A 16,326-nucleotide genomic window follows, 5' to 3' on the forward strand; every position below is an offset into this window, starting at 1 on the left:
CTTAATAACAACCCATTCTTACAAGACTTTACCCATTCTTGTGAGACAGCATAAGTTCCTTCATGAGTGTGGCATCCACATGACCAAATTAATTCCCGCTCTCCCCCACTTCTTAAAGTTTCCACCACCTTGATTGCCACACTGGGATTCACACTTTCAGCAAGTGAACCTTTGGGTGAAGAAAACACATCTAAGCCATAGTAGCTGGAATCAAAATCAAGCCTGTTTACAGAAAATTAGGTAAAAGGGAGGAAGAAAGGCAAGGAATGACACAATAAAAATAGAAAAATGACAGCATTAGATGATACCATAAGGAAACAATCAGCCACTTAAGAATGCAGTGTGTGTGTGTGTGTGTGTGTGTGTGTGTGTGTGTGTGTATGTATTTATCTGATGAAGATGGCTTTGCAGAATGGTTGGAAGAGTATGGACTTTCTAATAAATGGTGCTGGGACAGGGAGATATGTATGCAGGGAAATTATATTGTATGTCTAATTCACAGTCCACTGAAAAGTCATCTTCCAGTGGATTATAAACCTAAGGTGAAAAGCAAAGCAATTAAATTTAAAGAGCAAGTATAGGAAATTAATATTATAATCATAAGGTAGTAAAGATTTCTTAAGTGATACAGGATAGTCAGAAATAAGAAAACAAATCTGCATGGAGTTGAAATTTTTCCTGGGATTATATTCTGGTCCATGTTGGCCTATAGCAGTGTCTTTCTAACTTTTTATGCATTGATCTAATGTACGTATATACAAATGCGCATACACACACACAGGAAAAAACACCCACATATGCATGCACGCACAAACACTCATGCATACACATTGATACAAAACAACTTTATCTGTGATGTATTCAAATGTTTTGTTTTTACAATATATCATTCTGATCTATTTGTTAAAATACTCTTTGTAATCCATTAAAATAAATATGAGCAATTAAAGGAGGTATAACACTCTATTTGAAAAGCATTGACCTGGGCTGGGGCTGGGGCTCAGTGATAGAGTGCTTGCCTGGCATGTGTGAGGTACTGGGTTTGATCCTCAGCATTACATAAAAATAAATAAATAAAATAAAGGTATTGTGTCCATCTACAACTAAAAAAGAATTAAAAAAATAAAATCATTGACATAAAACAAGAATTTTAACATGCAACTCCAGAGCAGAAGAATAGAGGTAGCCTGCATACAAGGCTGAGGGGGAGGCTGGTTGAAAACCACCTCGTTGATGTGCACCAGAATGGGTGAAATGTGGCTCTCTCAAGCTCAGCTCAGGAGAGACTACCAAAGAAAAGGTATCTCTACAAGTCCTTTCTGCATTGATATGCCCTGAATACAGGCCTAAGAATTCTCAAAAATTAGTAAATCTCTCAGAGTAAAAACTATTATGAATGCATATAAATAGAAACAATGAACTTCAGAATCAGATTCATCAAGCCTGAGATACTGGAATTATTCTTCAGAATATAAAATACATGTTTAATATATGTAAAGACATAAAAAAGGGGTGGAAAGTAGGATAAAGGAAGATGAAACTGTAAAAAAAATAGCACCCATTTTAAAGTAACAAACCATTTCCTAGAAATGAAAATCTAATAATAGAAATTAGAAACCCTATGGATGACTTAAGCAACAGATTAAGCTCAGATGAAGTAAAAGCCAGAGAATTGGAAAAAAATCTATAAATAGTCCAGATTGCAACATAGAGAGACAAAGACATACAAAATAAAAAAAAAGAAATAGAAGAGGAAGAAGTGAAAAAGGCTTAACATATTTCAGAATTTGTTAGATAATCTGCTACCAAAATTACCAAAGGTAATTTTGAAAGTTAGATATATCTCCAGAAGTTATTTTAACAAAAGAGAAGAAAGAAGTGATGGCCAGGGAAAACATTTAAATTGAGGTGATAAAATATTAAGATATTCTAAAATATTAGGCAATATTTGCAAACCACTAAGAAAGGAGATAATTGATTAGAGCTAAAGAATTCTAAGGTATTTTTGTTGTTCAATAGGATAAAGATAATGGTTAATTTTATACTTTGGTCATTAAATATTCATTTTTAAGACTTCTGAAGTATCTACTTAACAGAAACAGATTCAAATGAGGGAAATTTTGCAAGAGGGGAAATCTCAATGAACTTTAAAAATTGCAAGAAAGGAGGTGGGTAGAATAATGGGGAGGAAATAAATACTTCAAAATAATATTGTAGAAGTGAGTCCAATATAGAAAAAATCAATCCTAAATACAAAGAATCTTCCAGTTTTTGAAAAAGGATTTCAAGACTTGACTAAGAATCAAAATTCCAAAACATGTGTCAGTAGAGGATAAGTAAAAAACACTATATTAATAGTAGACAAATGAAACTGATTTGAAAGGCAGGAGTAGATATAATAATATTATATATTATAGGGACAGTAATAAAATAGCTTTAGAATATTGAGTACAAAAATTAAGAATGGATGAAAAAGAAGAAAAATCTATCATCAAAGTAAAATATTTTGATATACCTCTGTCTGAAGGTAACAGAGCTTCTCAACAGTAAAACAAAAAAAAATATGAAAAGAATAAAATAGTGATTAAAAATAAACTTCATCTAACCCACACATTAAGAAAGTGCTCCATCCATCTACTTTTATTTTATTTTTTTTTAAAGAGAGAGTGAGAGAGGAGAGAGAGAGAGGAGAGAGAGAAAGAGAGAGAGAGAGAGAGAGAGAGAGAGAGAGAGAGAGAATTTTTAATATTTACTTTTTAGTTCTCCGTGGACACAACATCTTCGTTGGTATGTGGTGCTGAGGATCGAACCCGGGCCGCTCGCCTGGCATGTGAGCACGCTACCGCTTGAGCCACATCCCCAGCCCCATCCATCTAACTTTTAAACACAAAGCATGTATCAACCTATGAAAGCAGTCTTATGTCAGCTCACAGAACTGTTATAATGAAGAACATTTCTCTTTCCTCAGTCACTTAAGTTAGACAGAAAAATAAATAAATAAGAAGGAAGAGGAGGAGAACATGGTATGTTAGCCAATTTTCCAAAACTGTAACAAAATAACTGAGAATCTCAACTTTTAAGGAGGAAGTTTGATTTTGGCTTATGATTTTCAGTCCATGGTCACTAGTTTGGGGACCTGTATTAAGACAGAACATCATGGCAGGGAGCACATGACAGAGCAAAACTGTCCACTTCATGGTGGTAAGGAAGGAGAGAGGGGGGCGGTAAGAGAGAGGAGGGTGGAGAGGAGCAGAGGTCCCAATGTGCCTTTTAACAACACACCCTTGATGACTAATTTCCTCCAGCCAGGGCTCTCTACTTAAAAGTTTTTAACATCTCCCAATTGTGTCATCAGTAGGGGACCAAGCTTTCAACACACAAGCTTTGGGGGGACTTTTAAGATCTAAACCACAGCCCAAAGTAATTTACCTCCTGATGTGAGACACATGGTTCAAACTGTGTCACTGGAGACTGAACAAAGCAACTGTATAAAAAAGTAAAGGCAGAGTATATGTAGGAAAACAACATGGCTGGATAACATTAGGGGCCCACGATTCTCACAAAACTTGAAGGAGCAAAGAAAGGGGTGGTGTTGAAAGTGAGCGAAGAGAATCTATGTAGACAGATGTAATGGATGTAGCTGGTGAAGACACTCATACAGAAAAGGAAGTGGAAGTAAACTCCACTCCCACCATTCCTTTTGATTCCATTCCAGGACACCTGTGAGACATACACAAGCAAAAGTCGGAGGATAATGGTGTCTTTGTTGAACTGAGCACACAATGTGGATGGAAGCATGCAGATGGTTCACCTCTTTTGCTTTTGACTCACAACTCACAGTAACCCAGTAATGATGAACATGCACTTCTTTATAGCTAATGAATTCAGAAGAAATGACAGTATAGAATATTAACATTTTCACACCCCCTAATGGAACAATGAGTGCAGGTGATGGTCATCATTGGCAGTTAAAACTATTAATTTACAGCAAAATTTATAATGGATTGATCATTCTGATAATACCTGATCCAATGTCATTATTAACATTATGAAAAAAGAGACAGACAATAGAGGACTCCTGTGTGTAATAGAAAGTATACCATAATAGAAAGTATACCATACTATACACTCTGGCATTCTTGCCCAAAATACTGAAGCTGAATCTAATCCAGACTAAATTTAGTCCACAAGGGCAGACTGTACTTAGGAAATACAAGGAACTGAGGGGTATGTTAAATACCCAAGGGCTGCAATCAGAAAACTGCATACTATGGAAACTGTATAGGGAAAACAACCCAATTTCATTAGCAAATATATTGCAAGATATGAAAAAGATGGATGAGGAAAACTACTGATGGATTTGAGACAGAGCCACACCATGTTTGTCATGTTGAACCTTTAATGGATCCTAATTGCAACAAACTAGCTATAAAATATTTTTGAGGCAATTGTGGAAGTTTGAACAGTGACTGGATACTTAGTGATATTAAGGAATTTTATTCCTTTGGGCATATGATTATACTATGTTTTTTTCTTGAAAAAAGAATCTATATATTTTAGTGATAACTATTGAATATTATGTATAATATTAATTGACTAAAATAACTCAGAAGTGGGTAGAGAAATGAATCAAACCAATAAAAACCATGAATTGTTGATTTTGAAACTGAATTAGTACATAGGAGTTTGTTATACTACTTTGAACATCTTATGAATTGTCTATCACATAATCTCATGACCCACAATTGGCATTCAGAGGACATTGGGAGTTGGAGATGTCTACAGTAGAAGAAGAACAAAGGCCTCATGTGCTCCAAATTCTGTGCCGGTTACAGGTTTCCAGTATTTAGTGAGCTTTGACTCTGGAGAGAACATAGAATCCTCAGTGAGAGAATGAGAGTAGATGGAGCTTGTCTGTAAAATTGAGAGGCCATGGTTAGGAGAAAGAATATGAAAATGCCCATTGAGTCATGGAAGGAAGGCAGAAGTGGAAAGTATATAACCTTAATCAGAGCCAAATACAGTCTTTTTTGGTGTCCTCAGGAGTTTGGTTTCCAGGAACCCCAACTACCAAAATTCATAGATTATCCAGTCCCTTATATAAAATGGTATATTATTTGCATAGAGCCTATGCACATCCTCCTATATACTTTAAATCATCTTCAGATTACTCATAATACCTAATACAACATTAATTCTGGGTAGATAAATTGTTGTTATAGTGAATTGTTTAGGGTATAATGACAAGAAAAATGTCTGTTTTCATCATAGGTCTAACTACATAGTATGTAGTATATGACTGAAACTCAGGGGAACAATATTCAAACAATGAGTGCTGTTAAGAGACAGGATCCATGAAATGCTGGGGAGCTAAAGCAGGGTTTGCCCACATAGCACTTCACTGGCATGGATTTAGCATTGCACCTGGTGTACACCAAATTCAAGTTTTGCCTTTTGAAACTTTCTGGATTACTTACCCCTCAAATATGCAGATATGGAACCAACAGACATGGAGGATGACTATGTACTATTCATAGGCAAATAAATGTCATTGGAAAGATGATCAAATGTATATGCTTTATAAAGTCATGTACTCTGGAAACTTTAAAAAAGAATATTTTCCTATTTTTAGAACTATTTTGAAGTAGTACAAAAACTAAAGGAAAGAACTCTATCTACATGCATCAATTTGTGTACACCTTAGCAAGAAGATATTGAGTTTCAAAAGCAAGTTACAGGATACTACTTGCATGAAAATTATAAATATGCTAAAAATGCACTATATCAGTGTTTCTCAACTTATTGGTTTTATAATTATTTTATAATTATTTAAGGCCCCAAAAGTTCTATTTCATTTAGATTATATTTATTGATATAAGAAATTAAAATTGAACACAAGAACATAAGTATTAAATCCCTTTGGGTATCAGCATAATCCATTTTGAAGTCTCTGAAAAACTGCACTGTACCTTCAAGAAAAAACATGAGGGTTAAAAAATAAAAATGTATTATTAAAATTGGTTTTATCTTACTATCATCCCAAAAGTGTCATGGGTCCCCTCCAGGAGGTCCTTGGGTCATTCTTTAAAAATCAATGTATCATATAATTTAGATATATCTTTAGATGTAATAAATTTAGTAAAATTATAAAAAGAAACATGTCCTGGGAGGAAAATCTGTATAAGGCTGAGATAAACCATGCTACAATAACAAACATTCCACAAATCCTGTAGCCTTACAGCCAACCTTTACTTTCAACTGTGTTACACATCCATCATCCACAGCACTACTGCAGCATCCTCCTCCTATCTATCTGGAATGCAGATAGATAGAGGCAGACACTGGGATTTTTCCAGGCTCATGGCACATGAAAAAGAGAAAGTGAAGCCACCTCTGGCTTGTAAGAACATGGTCACTTATGCCCACATTTTTCCTGGCCAAAGCAACTTACACAGCCTCACCTGATATCAGTGAGATAGGGAAAGTAATCCAACCTGAGAAATGGCAGCAAATATTTTTTTTCACGAAAAGTTTATCTTACCATATACCAATGTCAAGGTGGTTGTTAGTTCATGGTATAAAGGGAGATATAATGAGATTATGGTCATTTTTTAGTAATAGGAATAACACAATCATCCCTGGCAGCTGCAGGAGCTTTATTCCAGGAACCCCTCAAATTCATGGATGCAGATCTCTTATATAAAAGGGCATAGTGTTTGTATATAATGCAGGCATACCCTGCTATATTTTAACTCATTTTTAGATTACTTACCCTAATACAATATAAATGCTGAGTAAACTTTTGCTATAATTGTTTTGTTTAGGAATAATGAAAATAGTCTGTACGTGTTCTGAACAGATACAATTATTTTTCAAATATTTTATAGACACGCCTCATTGGACCTGGGGGTGTAGAACCCATACAGAGGGCTGACTGCAATAATCATAATAGTAACAGCATAATAGTAACAGCAATTATCTAAACAGGTTTCTGAATTAAAGTGAATAAAATAAAACACAGTAGAAACCAGAGGTTTTCTCTTTGTGATTGATTTGACCTGACTACATTCTTCAAAACAGTGTTAAATTAGGCATGATCATGTGGTCATGGACCTAATGGCAAAATGAGGAAAACTATGTATGACCAAAAAAAAAAAAAAGACTGTCTTAGATGCTATACTTTCTGGCTATATGACCTTACGCAAGTTTTTAAATGTATCTTCACCTTTAAATGGGCTTCATGATGGTACTTGCTTTATACAGTTGTTGAAAAGTAAGGTTTATTCCCAAATAATCCACATATCTACAGTGCTCAGTGGAGCATCTTACCTAGAAGATGTGCTACACAACCCAAATTGGGAAGTAAGACACACCAATTAACATTGTGATCTTATTCATGGATAGAGAAATGAGAATTTAGACAATACTTAAAAGAAGTTCTAATATTATTGGGTATCATACTCCAGCCTTGAATACCTATAATTTCATGGTGTGAGTTGAAGATAAGAATCTTTTCCAAGAAGCAGCACTTAGAAAGATAAGAAGTAGGGTTAGTGACAAAATAATGGGGGATATGTGATATATTTCACCAAACTTATTGAAAACCAAACCAGTAGCTTCCAAACTCCACTACTATGGGTGGCAGAGAAGTCACTGACTGCTGCTCCTGGTTAAATAGTAGTGGGACTTCTGCTGCTTATTAGGAAATCAAAGGTTGTGAGAAGCTCTTGCTCACAATATGATAATAAGGAAAACCTAATTTATTCCCAAACCATCATTTGTGACACCCATTAGAAAGAAAATGCAAAGAAGTGTGAATGCACTACATTCCAGGGCAGGATGATCCCTTCCGAGTTAATAAGAGACCTGCAGCTGCTTTCATCTCTGGAGCACAGAGTAAAAAAGAAAAACCTTTCCAAAAGCAAGCAAGAATTGGCAGTGAAACCAAGTAAGCCTGTAAGAATCCTGTAGGCAAGCTCGATGGATCCAAATCCAGAAAAGCCCCCAAAGCTGATTGATCTACACACCCTGCAAATTCTTTTCTCAGATATTTGATTTCAAGTACAGAGTGGGGCATGAAAGGCTGGGAACAGGATAAAAAGTGAAGAGAAGCAGAGAAAGAGGGACAGAGATCCTTCTGGGAAGACAGCTAGGGGTGAGCAAAACAGAGTTCTCCCCAAGTCCTGAGAAATCTGAAACTCAGATCCCCATCTCTATTTAAAGGAGGAATCTTATTGCTACCATAAAATATACAAAAACCATGGTCAACATGAGCCAGTTAATTCAGGAGATGTGAATGTCTTCACAGGATACAGTAAATAATATACAAAAATGAATGCCTAGAGCTAGTAAGTGCAACAATGTTTCAGAACACAATATCAACAGAATAATATCAATCATATTTCTCTATAGTAAATATGAATATGTAGAAACCAAAATTAAAAACACAATACCATTTATAATCACTCTAACCAATTAGTGTTTGTCAGGATTAGTAATGCAAGATCAGCTTGGGGCGGGGTGGAACAGAGTATTATTTTTTTTTATAAAAGGGGAAAAGGATGGAACTGTTCTGATTGAAGAGATCAATCCATAAATCTACACATACAAGGATTAAACTTACAAAAATGAGTACATATTAAAACTGATAATACTAGATAATATATGTGGATTATATCAATATCAATTTCCTGACTCTCATGTCATAGTAGTTTCCTCTTATCCACAAAGAATACTGTTACAGTTTGGATCTGGAATGTCCTCCTAAAGCACATGTGTTGAAGACTTGGCCCCTAGCTTGGTGCCTTTGGTAGAACCTCTAAGAGATGAGGCCTAGCGGGAGGTCTTTAGGTCATTTGGGGTGTGCCCTCAAGGGGGATGTGAGATCTCAGCCACTTCTTCTTCCTCTTTTTTTTCTTCCTCATCATAGGAAACAAAGTAGGGTTGGGGTGGAGTCCACAGGAACCAAAGTTCTGCCAATCACACTGGCAATTCATACTGAAAACCCAATGATAATTAATGAAATTCTAACCTGTGACTTCACAGAGAGGGCAGGTCATGAAATAGAGAAAGACTAGATCTACTCAGCCCAATTCCAAACCAGAACATTAGAAGGAAGGATGGAGAGATCCTCTCAAGGATTATATCAAAGAGGGACAATTACACTGTCTTCATCTTTATTCCAAAGAAGAATGTAGGGCAGGTGTAAGAATAAACTAGTTCATGCTTCTTTTCTTCCTGCAGCATACCCCCTCCCAAACTCACATGAGTGTGCACACACCCACACACATGCACATCCATCTCTTCAAACTGCTGCATTTACTGGAATTGTCTACACCTCAGGTGGGCCTATTTGTTTCCAATAAACATACTTTGCATCTATTTTGGGGTCTCATCAACCTAATGAAAGGATCACAGAATGCTTCACAGCCAATTTCCGTGTACAAGATAAATGTATGTATTTATTCATTCTCTATAATGATGATTAAGAGGGAGTTCATTTCACTGTAGTCTTGCAGATGTTTAAAAAATAAATGAACTGACTGCAAAGAGAAACACCCAGAGCCTACCTGAGGAAAATGCCATTCTAGATAATGCACTTCTGTTCAAGCCTATTAGCATGAAATCACCCTTTTATCCCTTCAGATCTCACTAAGAGGATGAGGTAAAGCAAGTGCCAGATACATACCACTTAAAGAAAGGGACTGGCTCCCCTGTTTGCCTCCAAGAAGCCCAGCCCCCTAACCTATTCTTCTTCCTGGGTTTTCCTTTTCCCTGATGTTTTGTTTCCTTAATGCAGTTTCATTAGGCTGGATTTGATATTTGTTTCTCCATAGAAGAAGGAATACATTCATATGGGAAAGATTTCCCTAAATAAATCTTCTTTTGAAGTTCTCTACCAGGAGAAACTAAACATACATACAGCCTTGGAGTATTAGCATTTTGGGGGTGCAGGGCTTAAGCCTTTCTCAAGACAAGTGATGCTGTTAGAACTCCTTGAGGTTTCACAGTTGGCTGTCTTCACAGTGTGTCCCTCTAGAGACCTTTATCACATCCAGCCCCTGGAAGTTCTGTCTCTAAACTTGCTGTGCCAAAGCTTCACACTGCAGGAGAAAACTCTTGAGAGAAGAAATTGATAGAAAAGCAATTCATTTAATGCTTCACTCATATGCAAGACAATGTAGCAAAAGTATTTCCCAAATTTTGGTAAACTTCTTTTTTGGCCACAGGTAGTGGTGCTTGGGAAAGCTTACCTTCCTTCTCTCCTTTCCCCCAAACAGTGTGGTCCATGCATTTTGCAATCAACTCCACCAAGAAGAGAGTACAGGAAGGTATCTGGGACAGGTTGTGAATGTTAACTGGTGAATGCTATTTTTCATCTTTTGTTTTATGACTGCTTTATAAAATATCTATGAGCAAAATAAAGTTTTCTTTTTTTTACTACTAGGGATTGAATTCAGGGGCACTTAACCACTGAGGCACATTCCCAGACCTTTTTTTGTATTTTTATTTAGAGACAGGGTCTGACTGAATTGCTTAGGGCCTCACTGTTGCTGAGGCTGGCTTTGAACTCCCAATCCTCCTGTCTCAGCCTCCAAGCCAGTGGGATTATAGGCATGTGCCACTGTGCTGGCAAAATAAAATATTTTTGAATACTTAAAAAAATTCATGTACATGTATTTCCATGTGTGTTTATAGGCAAATATGCATTTACCTACAATATACTAACTAGCATTTACTTAGTTATTGCTTTTTTATTTAAACACAAAGTAGTAACATTGTAACACTAATTACATTCAAATAAGTATCACCAATGAAAAGTAGCAGCTGAAGGTAATGTCTGCTGCAGTTTTTGTTTGATTAACTAACATGATCTGAATAGCTTACACTAACTGTTCCCTATCCTTAATAGGAAGTCCACAGGACTGGCCTGGCATCTTCCACCTTTTAGCTTGGATCCCGGCTTCCCCTGCACCTCAACCCCACTTCATTCCCAACATTATTGTTTCCAAGCTTATTCAGCAGTTTTCATGTCCATCTATTCTCTCACTGATGCTGCCTTTTCCTCCTTGCCTGACATCACTGTCCCTTGGGGTCTATTTACCTGTGACCTGCCAATCCAACAGGTCTCTCCCAGGGCTGCTCATCATCCCATTGCATATCCTGCAAACATTTTATTCGACTGTATAAATATGCAATTTGGATGTATAGTCACCCACGTGTTGCTATCATCAGACATCTAGCCCCGTGCCTGGTGCACAAAAGGAGATCTGTGGGTATTTTGTTACCCAACCTATGGATCCAGGGTGAGTCAGTCATGGTCAAACAGCTTCCACTTTCAGATCAGAATTCATCAGCTCTGAAAAATAGAGTCTTTCCTGCTGATCTTTGGGTAACTTCCCAGTTAAACTTTTCTTCAAGCTGACACAAAGTGGCTGCTGGGAAACAGAGATATCCTGTAAACTGTATAAACACTGTGAGCTCAATGGTCTTGTCCCAGCATGGAAACTGCAATTTCAGGACTAAAAGCAGCACAAGAAATGGATTTCCTCAGTGAATGTTCAATGCAGACCTCAACTACATTCATATCATAATTAAATAATGCAATAATGGGCAACTCTTATACATTTTTTTTAGCAATCTCCATTTTAGTAGCCCTTTAAAACTTGTATTCTTCCTCTCCATTCTCTGTTAAAAGTTAATATATTTGGTGTCACTGTTGGCAAATAGATTTGGAGCACCTTTTGTTGAAACTTCCTCAGGGAAGAAGACATCCAGGCTTGGAAGCACTTGTCTGTGGTCTGTCAAAGAAATTACCAATTCTTGCTGAAATACCCTCTCACTCTATTTTTTTTTCCAGCCATTCTCTAGCTTCTGATTTGCACCCCATCCCCTCGAACTACTTTGGGTTACTTCCATCATTGTGCAATAAATATTTCCAGCAATAATTCATAGGAACATACAAATGAAACATAAATGACTTATAATTGTTTTATATGGGTCATGGGCTAGATGAGTTTTTCCCCCAATTTAAATCAAGATGTACTTTTTCTTTATAGAAATTTTATGCTACCTGCTAGTCTTTCCTGTAAGGATTCATTTGCAAAGAATGGAGCCATGGTTTTCTCTGCAGCGAGGGAACCCTGGCATTGTTACAGCATTCATGTCAGTACTCACTGATAGGAAAACTCTCATTATTATGTGATGTGCATTTTATGGTTTGCAACTCCATGACACATCCATCACTGTCACCACTCCTCTTCTTTTTTAACTTTTTAGTACCAGGGATTGAACACAGGGGAGCTTAACCACAGAGCCACATTCCCAGGCCTCCCCCTTTTTAATTTAATTTTTTTTTTGAGACAGGGTCTTGCTAAGTTTCTAAAAGCCTTACTAAGTTGCTGAGGGTGAACTTGCAATAATCCTGCCTCTGCCTCCCAAGCCACTGGGATTACAGGCCTGTGCCACCATGCCTGGCTACCACTGCTCTTTTTCACAGGGAGATAGATAATGTTCTCATTTTACAAACATAGAACAGGGTTCAGAAAGTCTCATAAAAGCGAAGTGTTTTGCTCAGCATCAACTGTATGCTCATCGTTAACTGTGACATTCGGGGACATAGAGTGTTTAAATATCCAAATAAATGATTAATGTATATATATATATTATATATAATTAATAGTTTAACATGTCATGTATGAGTACAATATGCATATTAGTTTATGTATATTTTTATATACATTACTATTTCCTTGACAACAACAAAACCAAATGAGAGGAGATAAGGAGACAAAGTCCTCAGCATATGAAGTATAATACATGGGCCCAATATGATGTCATTCATATTTTTTCCTTCAATTTAGAGTCAATTTTTTTCTGGTAATGTCTGTATTATTTTCTATATTATTTTGAAATTTTTAAATGACTGTTATGGGCTGAATTATGTCCCTTCTTCCACTTATATATTAAAATCTTAAGACCTACTAACTCAGGAATGTCACTGTGTTTAGAGATATGGCCTTTAAAGAGGGAATTAAGTCAAAAAGAAGTCATTAGGATGAGCTCTAAGCCAACACGATGTGCCCTAATAAAAAGAGGAGATTAGGACATGAGCACACTCAGAAAAAGACCATGTAAGGACACAGGAAAGACAGCCATCTTCAGGCAAAAGAGAGGTTGCCAAAGAAATATACCCTGTGGACATCTTTATCTCAGACTTCCTGTCTCCTGAGTTGTGAGACAGTAAGCTTCTGTTGTTTAAGACATCCAATCTGTGGTCATGGCTGTCCTTGCAAACAAACACAATGACCATATTCAATTTAATGTCCTTTACCTTAGTAAAGTAGAAATTAGACTTCTATTTGGATAATATAGTACTTAGCAATAATTTGATGTTAATGATCATAATGATGATGTTAATCTGATATTAATTTTAGCAGTGGTTTCATCATGTTCATAGCAGATCCTTTGATTAAATCCATACCAACAAAATGCAAAATAGTGACACAACATTCTGTCAGAATAAGAAAACAAGCAAGTTCCAGATCTGCTAACAATTTACTTTGGACATTCCCTGGGGAATTTTCTATCCTGAACTTCTGTTCCCTTTGCAGAAAATGAGAGCATATGAGGCCTGATGCTGGATATTTTATAACTCTGTTAAGTACTTGAAATGAAAAATGACCTTTGATTTTACTCAATGAAACTAGTCACTGTTTTCATCTTAAACCCAAATGGAAAGGTCTTGAAGGCTTACATTCTGGCACTAATCTCCTCTTCCATATTGATCTGCTACTTGAATCTTTTATTGTATAACCTGCATTATATCTTGTTTCATAAAGAAGAAAAAAACCTTATTTTAAAGGAAATGGTAGATCTTACAATTTTTTGCACCTCTTCATCTAGCATTGCTCTATGATCATTCTATGGATTTAAATAATATATATGTAATGAGTTACCATAGTTCCCCCTTAGGTACCTGAAACCACAAATAGTACAAAATCTTACATGTTCTGTTTTTTCCTATATGTATAAAATTACAAAGAAAAATCTTAATTTATAAATTAATCACAGTAAGATTATAAGAATAAAGATTTGCTGCAATGAAATGTACTTAAACTTAAAGATTGTAGTTGTTTCTGGAGTATTTTATTTAATATTTTGGGGCCATAGTTGACCTCAGAAAACCAAAACCATAGAGAATAAAACCATAAATAAGAGGGGCTACTGTAGTAGGATGTGTTGTTAGTGAGCATGTGTGTGTGCACCTGAGCTTGCATTATAATAGCCTGGATTCTTGTGTGAAAAAAATTGATAGGAAACTAACTTGAGTTGAGAAAGGATATTGGTTATTAAATCTGAGAGGTCCAGGAGTCAGGGCAGGTCCAATTGTCATGGGAAAGCAGGGAGTTGAAACTCCAAACCTCTGTTCTTGTATTCTCATGAATGAAGATTTAAAGTCAGACACAAAAAGCCAGGCAAGGGAACTTTATTACAGGTATAAGTAAAGTAAAAGCAAAGTGAAGCTTAAGCAGAAAGCACTCACTCTCAAGAGAGAGAGGGGCCATCTCTGAGCAACAAAGGAGACAATGCTGTCTCCAAACTTATTATTTTACTGTTTACTAGTGTGGTGTTTACCAGGAGAACTGGGGACCACCTTCTGTACTGTTTGCCAATCAGGTGTTCAACTCCAGAACTCTCATGGTAGCCATCCCATTTAGGGGAGCTTCCTCTACAAGTCAATCCTATGTTAATGAGGGCACTAGGGTCAATAGTTGGTCAGAAGTGACCACAGTACACCTGCACTGCTAAAGGAATCTTCATTCCCAGACAAGTGGAAACACCTCTAGCCATTATTCCTAGCTTCACATCAACATCAATGGACCCTGTCAAGAGTTAGTCCCACTAATCCTTTGCTTTTGACATATTTTCCCATTAGCTCCTTTGCTTCTGTTTATTTTCTATAAATTAACTACCATCCTTTGCTTTGTCTACTTTGAAATAGATTAAAGAAGACCCTAAAGTATTTTAAAGAATACTTGTGACCTTGCCTGCATTTCACTGCTCATTGCTAGCTACTACCTAACACAATGGTGTTGTTAGGATTCCATCTTGTTATCATCTCTTCTATGTTAGCCTTACTTTTTGGAAGGTCTCCCACAACTCCATGATGATTTGAGACAGAGGAGATGGCCAGAGAAACCTAAAAGTGGACATTTTCCTTCCTGGTAATTCTGGTTTGCAGTGGGAGAAGGACTGACTTTCCTGATGGCTGTAGGGAGATCTGGCAATGATTTTTACTGCCTAATTTTGGTTATGTACCAATCCCTGGACCAGCTACCAAGGTAAGGGAAGCAGCTAATGCGGTGTTGTTGCTTTGTTTGTTTGTTTTAGTACTAGGGATTGAACCCAGGGGCCCTTAACCACTGAGCCACATCTCCAGCCCATTTTTTATGTTTTATTTAGAGACACAGTCTCACTGAGTTGCCCAGGGTCTTGTTAAATTGCTGAGGCTGGCTTTGAACTCCCAATCCTCCTGCCTCAGGATTCAGAGCTTCCAGGATTATAGGCATGCCTCACTGCACCTGGCTTAATGCTGGGGTATTTGATGTGGCTTTAAGCATCCTGGCTAAGATGGCTCAAAATAATCAATACTATCCAAGAAGTTTTCACTTGCAATCAGGAGTGATCATTCTCATCTAAAATGTGCAAATAGGTGACATATCTTGCCACCTCTCTTTCAAAACTTACATAGCTGAATCTCTTTGTTATACTTGGTATCCAATTACAAGTGAAAGATAATACTATTTTGAAAGTTCCCTCTTAATAGTTTTCAGTATTGTTTTCTTCTAGAACAAAAAAATATCAATAGTTTTAAACAAGAAAAGAAAAATAAAAAATTTTGAGTACTAAAAATGGCAAATTAGTAAGATTTAGCAGTGTAACTTATAGGCAAGGATTTCATTTTTTCCAAAGTATATCTTTAAAATTTCTTCATAGGTACTAGCTACCACAGTGTCTGCTGAGAAGCCATGTTCCTCCCAGGGTTTCTCCATTTTATAAATTCTGGGAAAATACTTCCTCCCAAGTGACATACAGAGGGCCATACTGACCTTCCTGGGCTCCCCAGTCCTCTGAGCTCACTGATCCAGACATTGTGGACCTCTTTGAATAGTTGGTTGCATGCTTCATTCTGCCTCTGAGAAATGCACAGTCTCCCTGGTATAGATGGTAAGGAAAGATATACCATGTTAGGCAAAGAAATGTTCCAACCCATGTCCCAAAGAAACTCAGTACCTTGAATAGATAGGTTAAGCCAAGGAAACA

The sequence above is a fragment of the Spermophilus citellus genome, assembly GCF_964194105.1.
Source record: "Spermophilus citellus genome assembly, chromosome: 13".
Classification (NCBI taxonomy): Eukaryota; Metazoa; Chordata; class Mammalia; order Rodentia; family Sciuridae; genus Spermophilus; species Spermophilus citellus.